The sequence below is a fragment of the Spermophilus citellus genome (assembly GCF_964194105.1).
Source record: "Spermophilus citellus genome assembly, chromosome: 3".
Lineage (NCBI taxonomy): Eukaryota > Metazoa > Chordata > Mammalia > Rodentia > Sciuridae > Spermophilus > Spermophilus citellus.
This window is the reverse complement of record NC_138184.1, coordinates 190772803-190779959: the sequence shown is the minus strand read 5'-3', so window position 1 is coordinate 190779959 and position 7157 is coordinate 190772803.

The following is a 7157-nucleotide window of genomic DNA, read 5'->3' as shown; positions in this document are numbered from 1 at the left end:
ATAATGCCATATTAGTGACTGTTGTATTCTGCTACCTTTCCTATCCCCTACTATCCCCCCTCCCCTCCCCTCCCCTCCCATCTTCCCTCTCTACCTCCCCTGCTGTTGTTCAATTCTCTCCCTTTTTTTTTTTCCCTCCCCCTTGCCCCTCATAACCTCTTATAATTTTATGTATCCTTGAAGGTCTCCTACCATTTCCATATGCTTTCCCTTCTCTCTCCGTTTCTCTCCCCCCATTCGTCTTTGTTTACTGTAGTCTTTTCCTCATGCTCTTTCTTCCTGTTCTGTTCTTAGTTTTTCTCTTTATATCAAAGCAGACATTTGGCATTTGTTTTTTAGGGCTTGGCTAGCTTCGCTTAGCATAATCTGCTCTAATGCCATCCATTTCCCTGCAAATTCTATGATTTTGTCATTTCTTAGTGCTGCATAATACTCCATTGTGTATAGATGCCACATTTTTTTTATCCATTCATCAATTGAAGGGCATCTAGGTTGGTTCCACAGTCTAGCTATTGTGAATTGTGCCGCTATAATCATTGATGCAGCCGTATCCCTATAGTGCGCTCTTTTAAGGTCCTCAGGGAATAGTCCGAGAAGTGCGATAGCTGGGTCAAATGGTGGTTCCATTCCCAGCTTTCCCAGGAATCTCCATACTGCTTTCCAAATTGGCCTCACCATTTTGCAGTCCCACCAGCAGTGTACAAGTGTACCCTTTTCCCCACATCCCCGCCAACACTTGTTGTTGTTTGACTTCATAATGGCTGCCAATCTTACTGGAGTGAGATGGTATCTTAGGGTGGTTTTGATTTGCATTTCTCTGATTGCTAGAGATGGTGAGCATTTTTTCATGTACTTGTTGATTGATTGTATGTCCTCCTCTGAGAAGTGTCTGTTGAGGTCCTTGGTCCATTTGTTAATTGGGTTATTTGTTATCTTATTGTTTAATTTTTTGAGTTCTTTGTACATTCTGGATATTAGGGCTCTATCGGAGGTGTGGGGGGTAAAGATTTGTTCCCAGGATGTAGGCTCTCTATTTACCTCTTTTATTGTTTCTCTTGCTGAGAAAAAACTTTTTAGTTTAATTAAGTCCCATTTGTTTATTCTTGTTGTTAACTCTTGGGCTATGGGTGTCCTATTGAGGAATTTGGAGCCTGACCCCACAATTTGTAGATCGTAGCCAACTTTTTCTTCTATCAGACGCAGTGTCTCTGATTTGATACCTAGCTCCCTGATCCATTTTGAGTTAATTTTTGTGGATGGCGAGAGAAAGGGATTCAATTTCATTTTGTTGCATATGGATTTCCAATTTTCCCAGCACCATTTGTTGAAAATGCTATCCTTCCTCCATTGCATGCTTTTAGCCCCTTTATCAAATATAAGATAGTTGTAACTTTGTGGATTAGTCTCTGTGTCTTCTATTCTGTACCATTGTTCTACCCACCTGTTTTGGTACCAGTACCATGCTGTTTTTGTTACTATTGCTTTGTAGTACAGTTTGACCTCTGGTATCGCTATGCCTCCAGATTCACACTTCCTGCTTAGAATTGCTTTTGCTATTCTGGGTCTTTTATTTTTCCATATGAATTTCATGATTGCTTTGTCTATTTGTACAAGAAATGCCATTGGGATTTTGATTGGCATCGCATTAAACCTGTAGAGAAGTTTGGGTAATATCGCCATTTTGACGATGTTAGTTCTGCCTATCCATGAACAGGGTACATTTTTCCATCTTCTGAGATCTTCTTCTATCTCTCTCTTTATGGTTCTGTAGTTTTCATTGTATAAATCTTTCACCTCTTTTGTTAGGTTGATTCCCAAGTATCTTATTTTCTTTGAGGATATTGTGAATGGAGTGGTTTTCCTTATTTCCATTTCCGAGGTTTTGTTGCTGATATACAGGAATGCCTTTGATTTATGCGTGTTGATTTTATACCCTGCCACTTTGCTGAATTCATTTATTAACTCTAGCAGCTTCTTTGTAGACTCTTTTGGGTCTGTTAAGTATATTATCATGTCATCCGCAAATAGCGATAGTTTAATTTCTTCTTTTCCTATTTTTATGCCTTTAATTTCTTTTGTCTGTCTAATTGCTCTGGCTAGTACTTCGAGAACTAAATTGAATAGAAGTGGTGATAGAGGGCATCCCTGTCTTGTTCCACATTTTAGAGGAAATGCCTTCAGTTTTTCTCCGTTTAGGATGATGCTAGCCTGAGGTTTAGCATATATAGCTTTTACAATGTTGAGGTAAGTTCCTGTTATCCCTAGTTTTTCTAGTGTTTTGAACATAAAGGGATGCTGTACTTTGTCAAATGCTTTTTCTGCATCCATCGAGATGATCATGTGGTTCTTGTCTTTAAGTCTATTGATGTGGTGAATAGCATTTATTGATTTCCGTATATTGAACCATCCTTGCATCCCAGGAATGAATCCTACTTGATCATGGTGCACAAGTTTTCTGATATGTTTAAGCAAGGCAATTGGGGTTAAATTAGGTCATAAAAGTGAGTCATGACTCCAAAAGGACTCATGTCCTTATTTAAAAAAAAAAAATGAATGAGACCACAGTAGTTTATATGCCCACAGAGAAAGAGCTATGTGAGGACACAATGAGAAGGGACCATCCACAAGACAAGAGGCTTCACCATAAACCACCCCTGCCAGCACCTTGATTTTAGACTTCCAGACTCCAAAACCATGAGAAAATTAATTCATGTTATTTATATCAGCCAGGTTATGGAATTCTGTTATGACAGCCTAAAAGACTTTTACAGAGACAGACATACCCCTTTCAAAAAATAATATGAAAAAAAACAATAAATGCACCAATTAAATATTTGAGAATAACAAATATCAATTAACTTCAATAAAAATGTAATGATGTGCTACAAATTTAATTCCTAGAAGATGTCCATTTTTTTATTTTCATCTATAATCAATCTGGTCTTCTTCAAAAGATTCAACCTGTAGTTTATGGGGAGAATTCCTAATTGTCCAATCTGGTTTGAAACTTATTCCAATATGACAATAGAAATAGTATATTTGAGTAACATTCAGTAACTCCAGAAAACTTCTCAGTCTCTCAGATGTCTTATTCTTCTGTGTCACTACCCCCCTAACTCCTCTCCCATATGGCATCTGTAGCAACAAGAGGTTTCTGTAGTGGGGTCAGAGGGATCCTCCAGTGTGCTGGTGATGTTTCTTGATTGCCTGACTTCTGGAAACTATGTGGTCCTCTGGCACTGAAATCTGAGCAAGAAAACCGTGAACCATTTTTTGGTTTCTACAATATGCCAGTGTTGCTCCCCTAATGGGTTCAGCTTCACTTTTGCTCAGATTGTTGCTATAAAGCATTAAGCTGAGTACCAGCCTAGGTGGTCCACCACAGAAGCACACCATACTGCCTAGTGTTGGCCAGTCTCCAAGCAGACTCTAGGCTAGCCAGAGGCCTATAATAAAAGGAAAGGGGAAGAATGAATTGGAAAAATAAAATGTCCTCCTAGGCCTTCCAAATTACTGTGTTATGGCTGAGTCTTTGCCAGGATGGTACAAGGAAAAGCATGAAAAAGCCCCTACCCAGAGTCCCAGTGGAAATAGAACACAGAGTAAAACCTTACTCTACATCTAGTGATATCTTTACTAATGGAAAGGGTATATCTGTTCATTGCCTTCTCCCTCCTCTTTTTTCTTGCCACACAGGACAAGAAAGAGGCAGGCTTTTCCTCCACGTTCCTCCGGTCTAGAATTCTTATGTAAAACTCTGCTCCCAAGACTATACTAATGATGGACAAAATGGGATTTGCAAAGTCTGACTCACAATCATTGAAAACCAGACTATTACCTTGTTCAAAGTCTGTTCTTGAATACTAATTATTAATTCAGTCTTTTTCTTTTCATTAATTTTGGAAGAAGTCCTAATCTACATTGAAGCAGAAGGATCTCTTTAATGGGATATAGTTCAGAAAGACAAATGAGAAAACCGCATTCATAATGTTCAAAATATAAATTCTTTAGTTTGCTGAATAGGTAGATGTCACTGATTAATTCTGATTTAAAAATGATTGTTAGAAAAGGTAATATTTGATATGACTAGGACAAACAGGAATTATTTACTAAGATATTTTTAGGAGTCAATCAATTTTAAAATGCACAACCAGGGATTCCTTTCTAAACTGGCACATTTTTATATCACCAGAATATAAACATAGACAACAAGGAAATTAGAGAATTATTAATACCAAATAAGTATAAAAATATCAAAATGTCATTCCTTATTTTACACATGTTACTTTAAAAGCACAAATTACATGCTAGGAACTCTGTCAGCTATTACAAAAAAAATGGAATTCATAAAAATAGGAAATTAATTCATATGGTAATGTATTATGAATAAATATAAATATTTTCTTTGATTATCTGGTCAACAAATGCAAAATTTACCATCTATAGATATTACCTTTTGCCATTAAAACACATTCCCTGCTATTAAGTAACACACAAGCATGCAATTGAAAACATTTACCTTGCAGGTCACACACATTGTGGAAGAAAAAGAAAAGTTGAAATCATCAAGCAGTGCTAAAATCAATTTTCCAAATTATGCAAGTCATTCATTTCATAGCAAAATCATGACTAAGTCTTATACTAGTGCCCCATCCATCTAGCTATACAGAGTTCTAATGGTAGCATAGCTAGCACTTTGCTTGCATACCATGAGAGGAAAGATGTCAAAAGATTATAACCAATTAAACGAATTTCACATAGGAAAGTTTACTGAAAGACTATACTCAGGATAGTATATACTTCTACAGAAAAGTTTATTATTTAAATTAAGCTCACAAAGATACTAAGACTTTTAATAGCCCATCCATAGTTTTTTTTTTTTTTTAATTTTATGAAAGTACTTACATACTCATTATTTTTACACTCTGGAGTTCACAAAATACAATTCTTAAAAGATAATATAAAGAAGAATCATTCTGTATTTGTACAGCAAGAAGTCACCTTTAATCATGTTATTAACTTTTTGTAAAATTCATTTCTGTGAATTCATGAATGAAATTGAGAAAAGTAGGAAACTAATTCATATGGTCATTGTATTATGAATAAATACAAAATACTGTATTTGATTATCTGGTCAACAAAAGGCTAAATTTACCATCTATAGCTATTATCTTTTTCAATCAAACTGTATTTTTTAATATTTATTGTTTTTTATTGGTACATTATAATTATACATAATAATAGGATTCACTATGCCATATTCATATATACATGACATAATTTGATCAGTCTCATTTCTCAATACTTTCTTTTGCATGCACTCCAACCCCCATCTACTTGATCTATTCTACTTATCTTCTTTTATTATTAGTAGTAAATTATAATCATATTTATATGTGTCATTCATTGTGGCATATTCATATGTAGATATAGTATAATATGGTAGATTTAATTCCATTGTACTTCACCATGTCCTCCCCTCCTCCATCCCTCTTAATTCCCATCCTCTACTTTATTGGTCTTCCTTCTATTTACATGAAATCCCCCCATGCCATTTTTAAATATTCTCTCTCCTCCCTCTCCCTCTTTCTCTCCCTCTCTTTTCCTCATATAAGACCATGTAAGAGAAAACATTCCACCCTCAAGTTTCTAAATTTGGCTTATTTAACTTAGTATGATGCTCTTCAATTCCATCCATTTACCCACAAATGACATAATTTCATTCTATTTATGGATGAGTAAAACTCTATTGTGTATATATGTCTTATTTTCATAACTTAGCTTTTGTGAATTGGGATGCTATTAAATATTGGTATGCATGTATCACTATAGTATGCTGATTGTAGATCTTTTTGACAAATATCAAGGAATGGGATTGCTGAGTTATATGGTTGTTACATTCACAGTTTTTTGAGGAATCTCCATACTGCTTTCCAAAGTGATTGTACTAGTTTTCTTTCCCACCAACAATATATAAGTGTACCTTTTTACCCATATCCTTGCCGGCAACCATTATTTGTATTCTTGATAATTTCCATTCTAATTAGAGTGAGATAAAATTTTAGTGAAATTTTGATTTGCAATTCCCTGATTTCTAAGGATGTTGAATTTTTTTTTCAAACATTTGTTGGATGCTTGTATGTCTTCTTTACACAAATGTCTATTTAGAATTGTTGACTATTTATTGATTGGCTTATTGGGTTTTCTTGTTTTGTTCTTTTGGTGTTGAATGTTTGAGATCTTCACACTCCAGATATGAATCCTCTCTCAGAAGAGTAGCTGGCAAAGATTTTCTCCCATACTGTAGGCTCTCTATTCATTCTCTTGTCCCCTTTTGCTATCCAGAACCTTTTTTATTTTGATGCCACTCCACTTACTGATTCATGGTTTTATTTTTTGAATTTTAGGAATCTTATTAAAGAAGTCAATGCATGCACCAATATATGGGAGTGCTAACCCTATGTTTTCTTTTAGTGGTTCCAGTTTCTATTCTGATTCCTGGGTCTTTAAACCACTTTGAGTTGATTTTTGTGCAGGGTGAGAGTTCATGGCAACCAGAAAGCAGAGAGAGCTCCTCTCACCAAAGGACAAAATATAAATCTCAAAGGCACACCACAAGGGACCTACTTTCTCCAGCTATACTCTACCAGCCTACATTTATCACCCAATTCATCTATTCAAGTTGATTAATCCCCTGATTAGATTATAGCTCTTGTAATCTAAAGCATTTCATCTCTGAACATTTCTGCATTGTCTTACACATGAGTTTTGGAAGGTACCTCAATCATAACACACACACACACATACACACATACACACACACACACACACACACACATACACACACAAAAGCAATGTGGAAAAATTCTTTTTTTTTTTTTTTTTTTTTTTTTTTTTGGTACCAGGGATTGAAGTCAGGATCACTTGACAACTGAACCATATCCCCAGACCTATTTTGTATTTTATTTAGAGACAAGGTCTCACTGAGTTGCTTAGCACCTTGCTTTTTCTGAAGCTGGCTTTGAACTTGTGATCTTCCTCCCTCAGCCTCCTGAGCCAGGGGAATTACAGGTGTGTGCCACCATGCCTGGCAGAAAAATTCTTAATGAAAATTAATGGGACTGTCTTTCTCCTCTGAGGTGGTCAAAGTTCTTAAC